At 32.1% G+C, this 20,720-nt stretch overlaps 1 long non-coding RNA gene across 1 annotated transcript; it reads left to right on the top strand.

Moving 5' to 3' along the window:
- Nucleotides 1–992: 992 nt before the first annotated feature.
- On the top strand, nt 993–10,065 carry LOC134726908 (uncharacterized). The gene is made up of 4 exons (XR_010108672.1): nt 993–1,829; nt 8,276–8,421; nt 9,044–9,283; nt 9,976–10,065. It is a non-coding gene; the product is annotated as an uncharacterized LOC134726908 (long non-coding RNA).
- The last annotated feature ends 10,655 nt before the right edge of the window (nt 10,066–20,720 follow it).

The following is a 20,720-nucleotide window of genomic DNA, read 5'->3' as shown; positions in this document are numbered from 1 at the left end:
TTTCTAAAAAATATATTTTTTATCGTTATATAGTTGGTTGTTCCTAATGGGTGAACTGTTGCACAACCACATTAATGACACATGGATTCTGTTAAAAAAGCGAAGGCATACTACATCAAAGGAGTAGGTTCAGTAAGATCCCTTTTTGGCCCCAAAATATAGCAGTTTTACAAAAGTATGAAAATGTAATCTTTTAGCTATTTAATGGAAAGTAGAATGCTTCTGCTACATAAATATGGGCTGTTTTTGACAATACAATGCATCATTTCAAATCTTCACAATTTGAGCATTTTAGTTAAATTTTAGACGGTTTCCGTCTAAAATGAAAGTGGCTGCATCCATGTTCGTTCATAATTTTGAAATGCAAGTTATATTTGATGATAATACATAACATATATAAAAGATGAGGATGAACACGGATGCGGCCACTTTCGTTTTTGACAAAAACCATCTGAAAAGTGACGTTTTTGGCATATTTGATAGATTTTTCATATTTAAGCTTGAATCGAAGCGTTTTTAATGACTAAATCAGTTAAAAAAATCTTTTACATGAAGTAGTTGAATCAATTTAAATAGACACTTAAGTTTTAAAAAAGTGTCAAAAATCTTTCGTTCGATGAACCTGAAATTTGAGGCCAAAATCGGCCCTTACCGGACCTACTCCTTTGGGAAAATATAGATATGAATGCACACTTCTCTTTGAGATGCAAGAATTTTAAATAATTAAATTTTCGGATATCTTTCCATTTTTTTAAGACAATTATTCGTAAACTGTAGGAAAATATATAAAAATATAACCAGAATTAGACGATCGTTTGCCAAAAATTATTCGTGAAATAGGTAACAAAAAGTATATCCTTTTTTCTGCATTTCATTGGAAAATGCTAATCTGAAGGTGCATGATTACAAAACTTGTGGTTAATATTGAAGATTTAAATATTTAAGGTTCATCATAACAAACAGAATTGTTGAAGAATAAAAAAATGGCCGACTTTTCAATGCCCTAAAAATTATATTATATCATATCCAAACATTGATTTCCAGTTGTTTCCTACAAATATTTGTCCCATTTTGTATAATGAGCCAATGGCAAAAGCATGAGAAGTTATTGATTAAAAGTTATAAAACAAAGAAATCAACGGTAGATTTTTTCATACACAGCTCTGGAAAAAAAATGGGACGCATATATAGGAGGGTTTCAAATATATATTAAATAAATTTACAATACCTTGGGTTTACATCTATGGGATACAAGACTTGATAATGTCCTTAAATTGGGATAAATGAATTAAAACGTCAATTTGCGTACCAACATGTGAGAAATCATGGAGGTGGCCATTTTTTTCAGCATAGTGCAAAAGTAACTTTATCAATATTATTAACCTTTCATAAATAGGATTTTTTTTAGTTAATATTGATTTTTTTCTAACTAAAGGATCATGTTAGTCGTGTTCAATGCACAATCGCAATTTCAATTACCATGTAAAACCTAAATTAAAATCATGTGTAGCAGTTTGTTTTGGTTTGTCTTCGTCTCTACTTTCTGTTTAAAGTTCCATATTCCTACGCACAATTACAATGATTGATTTTTTATGATGAATAAAATATTATTTAATAAATCATACAAAAATTCACATTAATATAATTTTTGATTGGAAACGATCATAAATTCTATAAATTATCGGTATTTTTGTAGGGAATATTTAGGCGTAGTGATATCCTGATTTTAGCGGAAGTTGTTGACAGGCTGATCACTGATCTTCACAAAGCGAAACCAAATGAAATTTAGTAAAACAGTTATTAATATTTGAAAAACAGATTGACTTGTGGTAAGATACTATGTTTTAGGTTGAAATGCATGAACTGATTACAAAATCATTCATTCGATCTCCCATGAAGCCCATTTTATGTCCGTTGATCTATTGATCATGTATGACGAGGTCATACAATTTTTATTCTTCTAAATGAATTTTGTTTTATATTACAGCATATACAGTTATCTGTTTGACATGAAAGATTAATAAAAATATTATTTCAAAAAAAGTGTCTGTTGTTTAATATGAATTTATAGTTGTACTTCCTATGGAGAGCAACTGGTTGCCATTACAATAGGTTACATTGTAGATAGTTATTTTCAATTTATTTATTGTGGTTTACACAATGGCGAGAATAAAGAAAGAGTCCCGAATATTTGGTTTGGCTCCTGGTAAACACCGAGCAAAACGACAAAGAATACGAGTAGGTTCAGGCAATGTAAAACATGTGTTCAAGTGTACTTTGAAAGAAGGGACTGGAGTTAGAATAATAAAGAAGCGTAGAGCAATTGCTAACAACAGAATGATTATTAAACTGTTAAAGCCAAGTATAAAGAAGAAATTCCAGGTGTACAGGTCTGTCGATGGAGTACTTAGAAGTGTTGAAATTAACAATATAGCAGCAACAGGATACAGAATAATAAACTTACAGTGTTTGCAAAAACATGTTTCCGAGATAACGTGTCATGCTATTCTTTGTGATAAAGCTAGAGAAAAGGCTATATCAGGTGCAGTTCCAATAATTTTGGAATCTCAGGTAGCTCATTTTTGACTTGCTGTAATTCTCGCTGCCAAATGTACGGGATGTGGAAACAAATTTCATTTTGAGACTAGCCCAAAATTGTTAAATGTTGGAACACGTCACTACGACATCAATGTCAGAGCTGTGTGGGGTTCAATAGTAAGCGGGAATGGTTTAGCTCATCTAAATGAACAATTGGCAAGCATGGATTCCCCAACTATGGGACAGAACACATTCAGTGTTATTGAAAAAGAAATTAATCAGTGGTGGAAAGTGATGGTAGAAGAAGAAATGTCATCGGCCATAGACTTGGAAAAAAAGATAGCAATAGAAAAGAATAGATATCATGAAGGTGTGCATAATTTAAATACAGTTATTCATATATACCTTACAAAACTATAATCATTGAAAAATGACAATCATTATAAAATAAAATTAAAAAAAACCCTCCAAAACCCAAAAAGTGTAACAGTCATGACAGTAACATTTGTAAAATATGTAAAAAGATTGATCGATTTATTATTAATAAAAATTTAAATGGAAATTGGGAATGTGTCAAAGAGACAACAACCCGACAACAGAAAAAACAAGTAGCAGAAGGTCACCAACAGGTCTTTAATGTACCGAGAAATTCCAGCACTCAGAGGCGTCCATCAGCTGGCCCCTAAACAAATATATACTAGTTCAGTGTTAATGAACGCCATACTAATTTCCAAATTGTACACAAGAAACTAAAATTAAAATAATACAATACTAGCAAAGGCCAGAGGCTATTGTTTGAATAATGTTCAATAGCAACTATAAAATGTACATTTTTAGCTCACCTGACCTGAAAGGTCAAGTGAGCTTTTCTCATCACTTGGCGTCCGTCTGTGTCTGTCGTCTGACATGGGGTAAAATTGTTGATCAGGTCAAGATCTATTTGTCCTGAAATTTTCAGACGAATGGGATAACTTGTTCTTGGGTTGCTGCCCCTGAATTGGTTATTTTAAGGAAATTTTGCAGTTTTTGGCTATTATCTTGAATACTATTACAGATAGAAATAAACTGTAAACAGCAATAATGTTCAACAAAGTAAGACCTACAAATAAGTCAACATGACCAAAATTTTCAGTCAACCCCTTAAGGAGTTATTGCCCTTTATAGTCAATTTTTAACAACTTTTCGTTATTTTTTGTAACTTGTACAAAAATCTTCTTCTCTGAAACTACATGGCCAAAGTTAACCAAACTTGGCCACAATTATCATTGTGGTATATAGTTAAAAAAAATGTGTCCCATGACCCCGCCTACCAAACAAAATGGCCGACATGGCTAAAATTAGAACATAGCGGTAAAATGCAGTTTTTGAATTATATATTTGAAACTAAGACATTTAGGGCAAATCTTTCAAGATTTAAATGTCCATCAGAATAAGATCTTTCCACTCACAAATATTCAGATGAATTCGACAACTCGTTGTTGGGTTGCTGCCCTAAAATTTTTAATTTTAAGGAAATTTTGCAGTTTTTGGTTATTATCTTGAATACTATTATAGATAGGGATAAACTGTAAACAGCAATACTGTTCAGCAAAGTAAGATCTACAAATAAGTCAACATGATCAAAATTGTTTGAGGACCCCTTTAGGAGTTATTGCCCTTTATAGTCAATATTGAACACCTTTCGTCATTTTTGTAACTTGTACAAAAATCTGTTTTTCTGAAACTATGGGCCAAATTTAAACAAACTTGGCCACAATCATTACTGGGGTATCTGTTTAAAAAAAAAGTGTCTAATGACCCCACCTACCAACCAAGATGACCGACATCAGTAAATACAGTAACAGGTGAGCGATACAGGCTCTTGAGAGCCTCTAGTTGTATGTTGTAAGAGATAGATAGGCGCACTTTTGCTGAAAAAAAATAGTTGATTATTTAGGGAATCAATGAAATATGACCAGAGTTGGGACCCTCTAAGGCAGTTAAAGGGCCCCTATTTATTAAACTTCATCTTTCTGCAACTTAATAATGTTGTTGGACAATCACAATATAATGAATTATAAATTTTTATAAAGAAAATGTTTTTTCATACTAGAGAACTAACCTTCCAGAATGTAAAAAATCACCAAAAGCAAAAGACCCATTAGCACCTGTATTATAGGGGCCCAAATGTATATATTGACCAGTATTTGTTATTGCAATGTATTGGGCTCCACATAATATTTTTTAATGATTTAAAAGTCTTCACAATAAACTTTGCAATCTACAGAACTGAATGTCAATTTCATGAAATATTAAGTAACATTTATTATTATGTTGGCCTGTACAGATGATTTTTACAAACAGAAATTTAAGAAACCCTGATTGGCCAGTGGTTTAGCACAAAGATTGTGATTCTTCTCTTTAACTGGAATAAGGCTCCACAATTTATATGGCCCCTGAAAACTTGTTACATTGCTTATTCAGTGTGTAGAGACCATAGGACTGTAGTATCAACACAAGGCATAAGATTCACATTAAATTTTGTAACGTCCATTCTGATTTTATAGTGGATTAATCCGATTTCATAGATATAAAATAACACTCATGGTCATTCATCCTGCTTTATTAAGAGCTGATAATACACATGTAAACTCAGAATTACACACAAGAAACTGAAATAAAAATCAAACATGATTAAAAAAGGTCAGAAGATGTAAAAAATATACACAAATAAAATGACAATAATACATAAAAAACAACAGACTACTAGCAGTTAACTGACATGCCAGCTCCAGACCTCAATTTAACTAATTGAAAGTTTATGTCTTCATCATATGAATATCAGGCACAGTCCCCCTGTTTGGGGTTTAGTATCATACTATCATAACTTTAATAAATAAAAATTTCCTTCTAGATATTCCATCGATAACAGTTATTTGTGATGGTGGATGGAGTAAAAGATCACACAAACACTCATATAATGCTCTTGGAGGTGTTGCCGTTGTAATTGGTGCAGAAACTAAAAACATCTTGCACATAGGGATTAGAAATAAGTACTGCTACATTTGCAACAGATGTGACTCCCTAGGTTTAACACCAAAAGACCATGAATGCTTCAAAAACTGGACTCAATCCAGTCAATCTATGGAGTCTGACATAATTGTGGAAGGTTTTTTGAAGGCTAACGATTTTGGAGTACGTTATATGCATTTTATTGCAGATGGCGACTCCTCCATTCATGCACAAATTATGGAACGAGTACCTGTATGGGGAAAATTGGTTAAAAAGCTGGAATGTGCTAATCACATAACCAAGTGTCTGAGGGGTAATTTAGAAAATTTAGTAAACGAAAATCCAAGTTATAAAGGGAAAGGCAAGTTGTGCAAAAGAACAAGAATTAGAATTGTTAGTGCTGTCAAGTGTTCCATAAGACGAAGGTCCTCTGAAAAAAATAAAACACTAGCCATCAAAAACTTAGAACACGATATAAGAAATACAACATCACACATATATGGTGATCACACTAGATGCAATGAAGATTTTTGCAAGGCAAAACAAACTTCAGATAAAAAAAACAGTAATGGAGCACAATCAGTCGCAGTTGATGATGATAATGATGATGATAATGGTGACGAGGACATTTTACGCCAACAATCGGAAATGTGGACTGAAGGAACATCCTTACAGGCTCAAGAGCAGTCCAGAGGCTCATATATGCTTTCCAATAATGATTTACAATCTGGAATGAGACAGGATCTTGCTCTCCTCCTGAACAATGTTGCACGTAAGGCTAAATCTTTATTAGGAAACTTTACAACAAATTTGGCGGAGTGCTGGATGCATATGAGAACAAAATTTGATGGGGGAAAGATACTAAACCACTGCAATAGAGGATCATGGCATACACGATGCTATGCCACAGCTTTAAGGTTTAACAAAGGGCCCACTTGGTCTCCAAATGTGTGGGAGCAAGCAACTGAATCAACACCTGGTGCCTATTTTGAAAAATTATATGAACAGCGCAATCAATGCATTATCAACAACAATACCACAAAAGACAAGAACACTATTAAAGAAAATCGTTGGAAAAGAAAAATGTCATCATTAAAAGAATCGAATACAAAGAAAGCAAAACAGCATTATGGAAAAGAATCTTTACAGGTTGAAACCGATATTGCATCTGAAGAATTAGAAAAATTAAAAGTTAACTTTTTGAATAAAAACATAGATATTCCTGAGGCTGAAATCATAAAAATTGAAAAAAACAGTACGTCTCAAATATGTTCCGAAATTTGGAAAGATGAAAGAAAAAAACGCATTACAGCATCAAATTTTGGCTCAGTTGTAAAAATAAATTCAAAAATAAAAATAGCACCATTGATTAAACAACTTCTATACAGTACATTCAAAGGCAACAAAGCTACAAGAATTGGGTTAAAAGAGGAAAAAGTTACCATCACTGAGTATGTCAATATCAAACAGAAACAAAATATACACACCAAGGTTGAACAATCAGGACTTGTCATTGACAAACATCATAAATTTTTAGGAGGAAGTCCAGATGGTGTAGTCACTGAAAACAATGCTAAAGGACTTATTGAAATTAAAAATCTAGTTCATGACAAGAACATAAATTTGACACAAGCTTCAATGTCAGTAAAAAACTTTTGCCTAGAAAATATATCAAACAACTTAAAACTGAAAACAAACCATAACTATTACTTTCAATGCCAGGGTTTGTTGAATGTATGCAATTTACCATGGATAGATTTTGTGGTGCGAACATTAAATCCATATGATATACATATAGAAAGAATATACAAGGACAGAGTACTATGGCAAACCAAGATGATACCTAAATTAACAGCATTTTACCATAATGCTTTACTTCCAGAGTTAGTTTCACCACGCTATGATAAATATCCAGGAATAAGAGAACCTGGCATATGGGTAAGGAAGTGTTTTACGCGTTTATTTTGCTTTCTTTTTAATGTGTAGGAATAATCTTCCACATGTACAGTCATGTCCCCCCAAAAATTCCTATATTGTACTTATATGTGAATATTGATACAATCAAAAGTGGCATATATAATAGCTAAATCTTTTTTAGCTGAAGTTTACCTGAGAGAGTTTTGTTCTTAGTTTGTTTTTAAATATATATGTAGATTTGGATGGGGAGTTGTCTTATTGGCACTCATACCACATGTTCCTATATCTATATATTGATTTTGAGTAAAAGTATATACAAATTTATAGTAAAAAATAAGTTGGTTAGTATAAATATAGCATTACCAAAGCATTGACTATTAAACTGTTAAAACCCATTTAGTCAAATACTATTATGTATTTGGAACTGATGTATATGTAGACGGGGGAACAACAATAGACTGAATAGTATTAAAATAAGGCTGTTTTTTTATATATTTATTGATGCATGCAATATAGGCATTCAGAGTTTTCACACAATGCAGAAAATAGTATAAAGCATTGAGCAATTAATACTACAACAACAGTGCAAATTGTTTTATTGTATAATGTGAATAGAATTGAATTATTGGGATTGAAATAATTGTGGCTTTGTCCACTTAATTTATTGAAATTATGATGGTAACATACATTTTGTTCTGATATTTTGCACAACACACTAAAAATATAAAATTTCCTATTGTGTACTGTAGAAATTATACATGAGAAAAAAAAAATCAACAACCAATCAGGTAATTAGTAGCTTTTATTACATTTTCATTTATTATTTCAGTACACTGAGGTACCATATTTAGGAAGCACTTCAAGTCAACAGACATCTGGTAAAGTAAAGAAAAAACAGAGAAAATCCTTGACAGTTGAAAGTGACACAGAGATAGATGAACCAGTGGTAACAACAACCAGTAAAATTGCTAAAAGGTAAAATTATTATAAAATATAACATTATTTAAATGTGTACTAAAAATCAAAAGTAGCAGTTCATTTTGTATGGTTGCAAAAGACATTAGAAAAATGCCAAAGAGTTTTCAAATCATAATTTCAAAATAAACGGATAACAGCATTGCAAAGACTCTAGGTTGTAAAGACAACTTCTCACAAAACACAACATAGAAAACTAAAGACAATCATTACCAACCCCACCAAAAACTGGGTTTGAACTGTGATCGTCTTGCAGTGTAAGCAGATCCTGTTCCACATGTGGCACCCATCATGGTGCTATGTGTAATTTAGTAGGTTACTTTTGAGAAAAAAAGGATTAGCATCAAGTAGAAAAACAGTGTTTTTGATGAAAATATCTTACTTATAATTCTACAAAAAAGTTTCAATAAATTTAATGACAATTCATATAACCAGGTGATTAAAAGAATAGTTATGGCCTTGGTATACACAAATTAAAGTTCCCCTATTCAGAGTTTACACATATAAATGTTGATTTATTATATAAAGAAAAAATGCCATCATCCCATGTTCTTATATGATAAAATTGTTTTTAAAATTGTTATTGAAGTTTAAAAATAATTTGTTTTTCTTTTATTTTCAGATCAAGACGCAAATGTTCTGGACCACAATTTGTAGGGAGAGAAATAGTACATGAATGGGTGGAGGAAAACAGCAACAGAAAGTGGTATAAAGGCAGGGTTATTTCTGTTATCAAGAATAAAGATGGAGACAAAGATGCTGTATATGAAGTTCTATATGAAGACTGTGATGAACCTTATGAGATTGATCATTTGCTAGAGGATTTTACAAATTCCTCTTTGAAATTGATTGATTTATAGATGTAAGTACTATATGATAATTTAATATGCACCAATAGCTTCATGAGGATGTTTTCCTCACAAATAATTGAATTCTACAACAACACTACAAAAAAATCAATGTCTGAGCTTGATCTAGATAATCAAATCAAATAATCCAAACAATTTCAAATATAAAATGTATATGACATTGTTGGTATGATTGGCAGAGAGAACAATAGAATCAAGAAAAAAAACTCTATGGATTCAAACAAATTATGTTCAATGTATGGTCTTTTGCATGGAATAAATGCCCATAATTCATAATGTTTTGCTGACTGTTGGTATACATACTTAAATTTAATATGTAAAATGGGAGGTAATAAGCATTAAAAATTATATTGTCTGATTTTACCAACAAAAAAAAAAAAAAAATCTTTATCCAATGATGTAGTTTATTGCTTTGATAAAAAAAACGTACAATTTAAATCACTGACCAAGTTAACTTTTTCACTTCATTTATATTATATAAAATTTTATTATTCAATGATTTTGAAAACATGCTTTCCATACTTTTCCCAAAAGTAGTTCCAAGATGGAAGATTTCATATCTTTTTTCAAATAAAAACCAAACACTAACATTAGAATTTAATTGAAATCAAGCAATTAATGTATTAAACAACCTTTGTAGCACATAGATATAGTTACAAAGAATGTTTTTGTTTATTTTTTATAGTTTTAGAAGACAGAAGATATACAGGGCATTTTTTCTACAAAAGGACTTACATTTGGTATTATATTACTTTTATTTGACATTTTATATTTAAATAAATGTGACATTATGATAGAAATGACCATGACGAACACATTGATATGTAATAAGTCATAAATTGTTGGGCAGAAATATTTTTAAATATTTTTTTTTTGTTTTTTCAAAATTTGTTATGATGAACCTTAACGTACCTTCACCTGAATATGCTGTTCCAAAGTCCAATGCTGCTACTAGTATATAATCAGGGTCTTGCTCCATTTTTCCTTGAACAAATAATTGTCAACGCTTTACATATATCATTAAATTTCTTTCGTCGAGACCACGGATTTCCCCTGTGTTATAGTTATATTATTTATAAGTGTTCAAAACTGGTTAGTGAGAGTAGTTGTATAACGAGTTCTTGTTTTGGTTATAAATATATATGGGTAATATATGCACGTGAAATACTTTAGCGGTCTAAAAGGTGGGGTTCCGTTATATTATACCGTTTAAAGAAAAATAATGGGTGTAATTTCATCGAAAGTGTTCACAGTAACTACGACAGTTTGCAGTTTATTTACGGTCACATAAGAATATAAATGATTAATTGGGACAGTGGTATAACAGTAAAACATTAGAACGAACTATAACAATCAGTTGAAAAAGGCTAAACTCATCAGATGGACAAAAATAGAAACATGTTGCATTATAGTTTTAGGAAATTTACTCGCGATCATATACATTTTGTAGCTTCGAATACATGTAGTTTTTCCATTAATTTCCTTACAACTTTGTCTTAATCTGAACAGTTACAGCTCAATTTGTATTTTCTTTATAAGGGGTTTGTGATTTATTGATTGATTGTTTGTTGCTTTACATCCAATGGCAAATATTTCATGCGCGTTCAGAACGGTAAGAGGTTTGTGTAATACATGCCCTACTACTCACCGGTTGAACATCCCTGCAGCGTTTCAAATGCATGATAGCATAATGACTTTGCATTTACACCTTAATACCAATTTATGCAGATATTTTGTATTTTATAAATTCCTGAAACGTTTTGTGGAAATTCATTAAAAAATGACGATAGTAAAATTAATACCGATGATCGATGGGTCTTTTCTCTATTTAAGACAACAATGATAGGGGTTCACTTAAAATATTTATGGCGTTTTTATATCAAATCTGTTGGATGTGTACCTATTACTACTCTACGGAGGTACCTTTTTTCAGGGAGGGGGAGGGGGCAAGGATTCAATTTGTTAAAGGCAGGACAGGAGTTTCGAGATTAAAAAAATGGCAGAATGAGCAACTTCACACAAAATAGGCAGGATGACAATTCATGTCAAACAAGGCTGAATAAACTAATAAAAAGTCTGGATAGAATAGTGCGATAAAAAGGCAGGAAATATATAACAAAAATGTTAAAGCCCGCAATACTTTTCATTAGCCTGTCCTAAGTCAGGGGCCTGTAGTTCAGTGGTGGTCGTTAGCTACTGTCTGTCATATGTGTTCTTCGAAAATGTTTACCACTATACAGACGCCACCAACTTGGAAGCTTAACCACGAGTAGAAAATGTAAACAAATGAATGTTCTATATCAGAGTGTCGGATATATGTCGAACACGCTATTAAGCACTTAAAAACTTTCAGTCATTGGAAGCTTATGAAGACACCCGAGAGAGAAAAATCAACCAGACTATAGAACTCTGTGTATGATTAGTGGAGCGACAGAATGAACATTTTCAGGAACTGTAATACAACAATAAAACTAATATCTATTTAGCTTAATATGTATATATTATCAATCTATAATCGAATGAACTTGTATAACTCTCAGCCCCCCCCCCTTTTTCTAGCCCACCCACTCCTGCACGAATACACTTTTCATGTCTTATGATAGCCAGAAATGAAATAACAAAAGCAATTATCTACGGAAGCGTATTAGCGCCACACATTTTTTTTTTTTATTTTTCTTCCTATGTTTGCGTTATAACGCAAACCTTTGCGTTATAACGCAAACCTTTGCGATATAACGCAAACCTTTGCGTTATAACGCAAACCTTTGCGATATAACGCAAACATTTGTTTTATCTTATTTCTTATTTAAGATTCAAAGGAAACAGTAGTTATTAATGGAGGAGGCTGGATATAATAAAATTTATCACCTTTGTAGTAATTGCAAAGTAAACTACTTGAATAATTAGATCATATCAATGACTAATAATGAGCATAATAATATAAGAAGATGTGGTATGAGTGCCAATAAGAAAACTCTCCATCTAAGTCACTATTCGTAAAAGTAAACCATCATAGGCCGAATTACGGTCTTCAACACGGAGCATTGGCTCACACTAAACAACAAACTATAAGGTCCCCAAAAACGATATCCAAGTTACTACAAGTATATATATTACCAAAAAAATTGAGTAAATTGAGGTTATACCTAAAAAAAAATCAACCCTGCTAATATAGCTATAACCGAATATAAATATACTTCCAAAGTAAGCTCTCGTTTATTTGTTATATGACATGCCGACTATAAATAAAGCTTTGAATTGAATTGAATTGAAAGTAAGCTCTCGTTTGAGAACTGTGTAAAGTAGGTTACATTCAAACAAGCTACCCTTTGGCAATAAATGTATAGAATGAAGATGTTTCATTAATAAAATTATGTTCTCTCTATTCAAATTGCTACCCAAGCATCTTAAAAATACTTCATTATATTGAAATGAAAATTCAATGACTTTCTATCAAAGAATCTTGATCATAGTCTGAGATTTAAAAAAAATGTTTCCTTACTAATAATTCATTTTAAAGCAGAAAGATCATTTTGTCTATTTGACTTGGAGGTTTCACAATTGTATGACATTATTTTTGATCTTTCAATTTTAATATGACTATATACTATATCTATTTTCTTGTTAAATTATATACTTTTCTGATGCACAAATCAGTCTTAATTTATGTATAATTGCACTTCAATTATTCCATTATTCCTATTTATTATAATGATTTGGCCTTGTATGTATGTTTTTTTTTTTATCTACTAGTAAATCACATCCGAAATGAATGACAGACGGACATATATACAAAACTTAATGAATAATTGAAATAAAGATGTTTGCGTTATAACGCAAAGGTTTGCGTTATATCGCAAAGGTTTGCGTTACAACGCAAAGGTTTGCGTTATAACGCAAAGGTTTGCGTTATAACGCAAAGGTTTGCGTTACAACGCAAAAGGTTTGCGTTATATCGCAAAGGTTTGCGTTATATCGCAAAGGTTTGCGTTATAACGCAAAGGTTTGCGTTATAACGCAAAGGTTTGCGTTATATCGCAAAGGTTTGCGTTATAACGTTTGCGTTATATCGCAAAGGTTTGAGTTATAACGCAAAAGGTTTGCGTTACAACGCAAAGGTTTGCGTTGCAACGCAAAGGTTTGCGTTATAACGCAAAGGTTTGCGTTATATCGCAAAGGTTTGCGTTATAACGCAAAGGTTTGCGTTATAACGCAAAGGTTTGCGTTATAACGCAAACATAGGAAGAAAAAAAAAAAAAAAAATGTGTGGCGCTAATACGCTTCCGTAATTATCATCATATGATGTTACATTATGATGTTCTAGATAAATGTGATTTGAATTTACCAATACGCACAAGATTTAAATTTTACCTGTTTAAATTATAATCAATGTTTTCACACCGTCCCTTACTTGAAAGTCTAATTTGTCAACCTCAGCGTCGAGAATATACCTTTTCGTAACATGTCTAATGCTAAGCTTTATTTTAATCCATTTAAATGTATTGGACGATTGTGTTTGTACTTGTATTGTTATAATATGTTGATTTATAATGTCATTAAACATTGCGCACTATAGAAAAAGAAAAGTTACTGCTGTGGCTGTGATTAAGTAATTAACTTGTGTTATACAGAGAGTAAAAAGACACACAAGCACAAGCAAAGTAAAACTTGATACTATAACAGAAACTTTATAATTGAGAAGTGGCATTAGAATACATATTACTTTAGTAATGTTTAACTACAATTTAAGACAACCCAGAAGTGTCTTTTTTCAAAACAAAACAAATACACACATGCCTTCAGAGACGTTTAAAACTACGAACACAAATTTACATATTAAAACTTTCCAGTGTATCGTTGAGCATCTACAGTTTGTGTATTTCTATATGTTGCACTTGTCATGGTGTTAGTGCATCATTGTTGAAACTGTTTGTTTAGCAATCTACATTGTTTTATCGTAAAATAAAGATATCTGAAAAATATTATCTCACTCGGAGTATTACGTCTTTTTTTTTATTCTTACTTGGATATAACGATACTGATTCCAGTCTTTTGCTTACGTTTTTTGGTCCATGTGCTGGCTGCGAGACTACAAAAGGCAAAAACAAAACATATATTATTATATCCCCTTCCCTTTCATGAATTTGACCTACCGAATTAGACTATTTACCGGATTTGTAATCACATAAGCAACACGACGGGTGCCGCATGTGGAGCAGGATCTGCTTACCCTTCCGGAGCACCTGAGATCATCCCTAGTTTTTGGTGGGGTTCGTGTTGTTTATTCTTTAGTTTTCTATGTTGTGTCATGTGTACTATTGTTTTTCTGTTTGTCTTTTTCATTTTTAGCCATGGCGTTGTCAGTTTGTTTTAGATTTACGAGTTTGACTGTCCCTTTGGTGTCTTTCGTCCCTCTTTTATTACATATTCGCATCTAATTATTTATTTTGTTTTATCTGAATCTGTCATCAGCTTATGTAACTGTGTGCTTTAGACTTTAAAAATTAGGCGAAGCCAGCATCCTTTAACAACTGAAATGTTTCTTTTTTTTTCTGCGAAAACACATTATTGTGTATTTCTTCTATGTATTTCCTGTTTTTCTATAAATAAAATTGTCCTTTTTATTTTTCACAGAATTAGTAAACACTCAACATACGCTGTTTCTAAATATACTTAGTGTATAATTTGATTTCTTATGAACAAGTAAAGATGACGTCTTGAGGTGGATTTCACTATTATTTCAGGTCCTTTTTGGTCATTTGACTCTTTAGGTTAATCATTTCTGTTCTTATACATTCTTAGCTTTTAAACATTCGGCTTTCAGCATTGTTGATGAATCATGAAATTTAAAACGTGTTGTTTTCATTATGTATGGTGGGCAGGGACGGTTCTAGTGCCTCTCTTGTAGTGATAGAGGCGGTTATTAGCTGCTGCTGCTGTAAGAAATACATAATATGTAATTCGTGACAAGCTTTAATTTAGTCCTTTCGATTTCGGATAACAAGATTTTTATCAGCCCAAAGAAATTGTTAACAAAAACGGTCCAAATTCAATAATGTTAATAATGATTGCTAATCATACACAGGAACTGAGTTCGTAAAGACGGAGGGAAACCGACAGTTACATACTGCTTATTGTAAGGGTAAGTGTGTCATCATTCTCTCAAAAAGAAAATGTCATTCGCTTAAAAAGATTGTTGTTTAGTGTTGACAATAAAAACCGTGTTACAGGCAAACACAATTCATTTTCAAATGTATCATGATTGATATGTTGGATTCCTTATCTTAACTTTTATTGTCTGATATACCAGTTGTTCAAATGTTTATCTTAAATAAGAAAAATCGTTTGTCATTCTTTACATTTCAGTCGAATTAATTGTAGAAACGCCAGCTTAAGCTTAACTTAAAGACTATTATTTAAGATTCTTACTTGGAGATAGGGATACAGATTCCAGTTTTTCAGTAACAGTCTGTGGTTCAAATGTGGTCCGTTTGGCTAATTTAAAAAAGCAACAAATATAAAATAATGCCTTCTGTTTAATTTACACTTTGCATTACTTTGAATATTATTTGAAGGAATCACTAATTAACAGAAATTCACTGATAGTGGGCTAAATTATACATACTAGTATAATTAAGCATAACGTTAATGCAATGAAAGATTGTGTTGTTGCTCATATTTTTTAATTTTTCAGAAATCATTATTACATCGAATTTGACGACATTAAAAGCTTTTTTCAAAATAATGGGCATCCACAAATTTAACAGAATTTGAGACTAAAATTTTCTGAATCGTATACAATCTTTATCGTTCATTGGTTCATTTCGTGTATTCTTAAAGATTAATTAAATTGTGAAAAGTCAAAGCTACTATTAAATAATATTTCTAATGAATATACATTATGTTGTATCACTGCGAATTTGTAAAGAGAAACCCTAAAATTCAATATCACTAACTTTGTTTAAATTTCATTTAATTAAATAAGTCCTACCCTTCTGCCATCCTTCAGGGGTTCCTCGTGTGTACATTGTTTTTCTATCAAATAAAATGGCACTCTTTTGTTCATTTCTGCCTGAAAAGTGCATGTTTATATAATTAAAAGAAATACACGAATACGCTTCATCCTCACGACTGTAAAAAATACATGTATGTAACAAGTACTGTTTAGCAGTTTGGATGCAATAAATTATAATGAAATTGCAATTTTTATTAGAAACTATATTTAACCAAAATGTTTCATTCAATCATGACATTTTGTGTGTGTTGCACCTGTTGATACATGTCGTCGTCATTCACCTCAAAAGCTTAACAACCCTTGGTACATTTTTTACCTTGAAAATGTGACCCTACCCAATGATTGTGTCGATAAAAGATAATAATGTTTCAGGTTTACTTTATATTATTGATCTTAAAATTTAAAATGCACAAGTTGAATTCAATTCGACCAGCTAATCCTTTTTTTCAAATATTGAAAGTCGATTTAAATCCACTTCTGGTTTATGTAATAATCCCCTGATTTGCTCAGATATTATTAACAAAATTGTCCTGTTTCTCCTCGAAAGCTGATTAACATAATCAAGTTTTTCAAAAATAAAAAAAATAGTTAGTTCACTTCATTCATATTACATGTACAGTAACGTGAGCTCGACGACAAGTGACGAAATAATATATATATATATGTTTGCAACAGATATAATTAGTTATCAAAGGTACCAGGATTATAATTTAGTACGCCAGACGCGCGTTTCGTCTACATAAGACTCATCAGTGACGCTCTTATCAAAATATTTATAAAGCCATACAAGTACAAAGGTTGAAGAGCATTGAGGATCCAAAATTCCAAAAAGTTTTGCCAAATACGGCTAAGGAAATCTATGCCTGGGATAAGAAAATCCTTAGTTTTTCGAAAAAATTTCAATGTTTTGTAAGCAGAAAATTTATAAAAAAAAAGACCACATTATTGATATTCATGTCAGCACCGAAATGTTGACTACTGGGCTGGTGATACCCTCGGGGACGAAACGTCCACCAGCAGTGGCATCGACCCAGTGGTGTAAATAGTTATCAAAGGTACCAGGATTATAAATATAAAGCATCAGTTTTATAACTGACATAAAAGAAAGTCCAATTTTCTGTTGTGAAATGTATGAAGATTGTTGTAATTTAAAAAAAAAAAAAGAAGATATATACTTTCCAATGATACAACTTTCCTCCAGAGAGCAAAAAAGAATCTACACGTATATGTCACCATATGGTCTTCAACATTAGGCAAAACCCATACCTCATAGTCAGCAAGAACATTACCCGCGAGAGCGCTAACGAGGCCATTTTCCGAAATTTATTATTCCCAAGGGGCATAACTCTTTTAAAAAAGTAGTTCGGCCACCATTGTAGAACTTGTTCGAGATATATATTGCTGATATTAGCCTATAGTTTAAGTTAAGTACGAATCTAGCAAGAATTGTACCTGTGAAAGCGCAAACAAAATCGGACTAACGGACGGATTTTTCTCAAGTTAAAGTAACGTTGTATGGTATCATCTAGATCAAATAATTCTCTTCTCTTAATACATGCATACTAAAAATGATCTGAAATACACAAGTACGTGTGCTTGAACAGTAAACAGTTTGTCTATAAGTAGCATTTACGGGTTAGTAGAGAATTCTCGATATCTCACTTTACTAACGTCATACAAAAAGTATACGTAAGAAATCAAAATAAAGACTATATTTGAGATTGAATTATCTCCCTTTTTCCGAAATGCATTCAGCCATAATTTCGCCTTTATCTCCATATTTTCCCTTAATCTAATTAGGATATTTGAATTGAGACAACTTTAGTGGACAACGTTTATTTTCAGTTAGGGAATCATGAATACATTGGACAATTAAACAATCTTTTGTTGGTTGATACTGCACGTGTAAGTCTTTTGTGTTTGTTAGAAACAAAGCGATCAAAAATCCCGGGCTTTAATATCTCAGATCGTTAAAGAGTTATTTGTTGTGAATTGTTGCAACTGTCTTTTCAAACTGATTTTACCGACTGCTGTTGCATCGCTTTGTAAACTTAGGAGAGAATTTTGAGTCGGTCAACATGTTTGTCCATCGCCATAATTTATGCTCGGTCATATACTACTCAGTGCTTGACTAAGTTGCTGCTTATAATATTTGTGTTTGGTTTGCACATGTTTGCTTTCTCGTTTTAATTCCCTTTCCAAAAAAGAGATTGATTCTGGTAACTTCAAATTATTGACCATTAAATCGCAAGAAAAATAATCGTAATTAATGGAAGCAAAGGAAGGTATAAAGAGCTGATATCCAGTTTAGGATTCAATAACTGGAGACACTGATATACATCTGTTATACTTTGTTTAAAATGTCAAGGGTTAATGATTAAGTCAAAGTATATTATTATTATAATATTATAAATGATATAAAAAAATCTCAAAATACAAATATCATCTCACTTTGTTGACGATATCCACGATATTCACACCAGAACAAGTTGTATCTTTAATTTAAAGTTGTGTTTGACGTAAAGTTTTGTTTGGCGTATAGATATCATAACTAGTATTTTGGTCAGATAGACCTTATAGTGAAGTCAGAATCACCATGTGTGAAATCATAAAAAAATCTAAAGATGAATATTTAAGGTTGATACAAAACTTCACGCCAACATATACATGTGTCGTATATCTTATATCAAGATAGTTCTTGTTTGTTTATTGTCGTCAGTACATAATTAAGGCAATCTGAAATTGAGCCCTGGGTCTGGACTAAAGCTCAATAATGAAGGTCATACGGTAACCAATATTTGCTTAAAAACAACATTACTCCCCCTCGTAGTTAGCTATCTGATTGTTTATACTGTTAGATATCGACCATTCATCTTTTGTGGTTAAACAAAGGATTTTTTAAAAGTTTTATTCCTTATTGCTTCATATATACTTCATCAAATTGTCTGTACTAAATACAATGCCCCTCCGCACCAAATTTTTGAACAAATAAAAAGATTGTGCGTCCCTTCTATGATGTCAACATTAGAAAGAAAATTAACGGAAGATCTGAGTGGCAATCTCCTGGTTATAGTGTACCAAACATCTCTTTAAACAAGTATCTACAGTAAGGTTGAACACATAAATAACGAAGTTTTTTGGGGGGAAGAACTTCTTGCAAACACGTTTATGAAATATCGAATGAAACAAGTGTGGACACAGGCTAGCGTGGATTGTATCCAGCATATAAAGAATACCACGGTCAAACTCATAAGACCCAAACATATTCGAAATTGATCTGGATTTAATCATGGACATTTGCCAGCCAGACAATACCACCAGAAAGACAGACAGATAAGACCATCAGACCGACAAGAACATCAGAAAGACAGACCGACATAAAGAAACCACCACCAGACAGACACACAAACAAGACCACCAAAGAGACACAGACAGCCAGACAAGTTTCTGCCAGCCAGCCAGATCATACCAACAGATAGACAGAGAAGACCACTAAACAGACAGACAAACAGACAGACAGACAGACAGACAGACAAACAGACAGATAGATGGACAGACAGACAGACAGACAGACCAGATAAACAGACAGACGGACAAGAACACCAGATAAACTGATAGACAAGATCACCAAACATACAGACATACAAGACCACCAGACAGACAAGACAACTAGACTAGACCACCAATCAGACAGACAGACAGACAGACAGACAGACAGACAGTACCAAAGTCTAGAGCCTGTAATTCAGTGGTTTTCGTTTGGTGCCGTGTTGCATATTTGTTGTTCGTTAATTTTTTTGTACATTAATTAGGATTTTAATATTTTATTGTTAATCTTTAAAAAATGAGTCAATCACAATTATTGGTCTCTTCACAACTGAGTCGATCCAGAGCTTTACATTTTGTGTAGAAAATGCATAATACTATATTGCAGATAAAAGGCGTAGACTACAATTCATTGACGGTTCATGTAATTATCGTCTTAACTTATATAGCTACGACTGGATTACGAACTTGACAGATAAGAATTTATTGGAAACTAGTGATACGTAGCAAGAATGTAATTTGTTTTTAAACTACAATTTCCTATAAGAAATAGTTTTCTATATGACTTTCTGTTTTATTTATATCCCCCTTTTGACGCTTTTATACCCCTTTGTTGACACAATGTAAACGGATTTGATCAATGAGATTAAAACATTTGTTTCATTAAAGAGCTTAAAGCATTTGTTTCATCATTAGATTTTTTTAGATAAGGTTGTACAAGTTCCGGTGAGATGAAATTAAAAAAAAAAGGCAGGACAGAAATTTTGATTTAAAAAATACAGGACATGAGTTTCGATTGAAAAAAGGCAGGATGAGCAACTGGGCAAAAAAAAACTAGGACCAAATAAAATAAAAATGCAGGACTGAAA

The sequence above is a fragment of the Mytilus trossulus genome, chromosome 7, assembly GCF_036588685.1.
Source record: "Mytilus trossulus isolate FHL-02 chromosome 7, PNRI_Mtr1.1.1.hap1, whole genome shotgun sequence".
Taxonomy (NCBI): Eukaryota; Metazoa; Mollusca; class Bivalvia; order Mytilida; family Mytilidae; genus Mytilus; species Mytilus trossulus.
The sequence above is the reverse complement of the archived record's forward strand: the minus strand, read 5'-3'. Positions and strand labels throughout refer to the sequence as shown.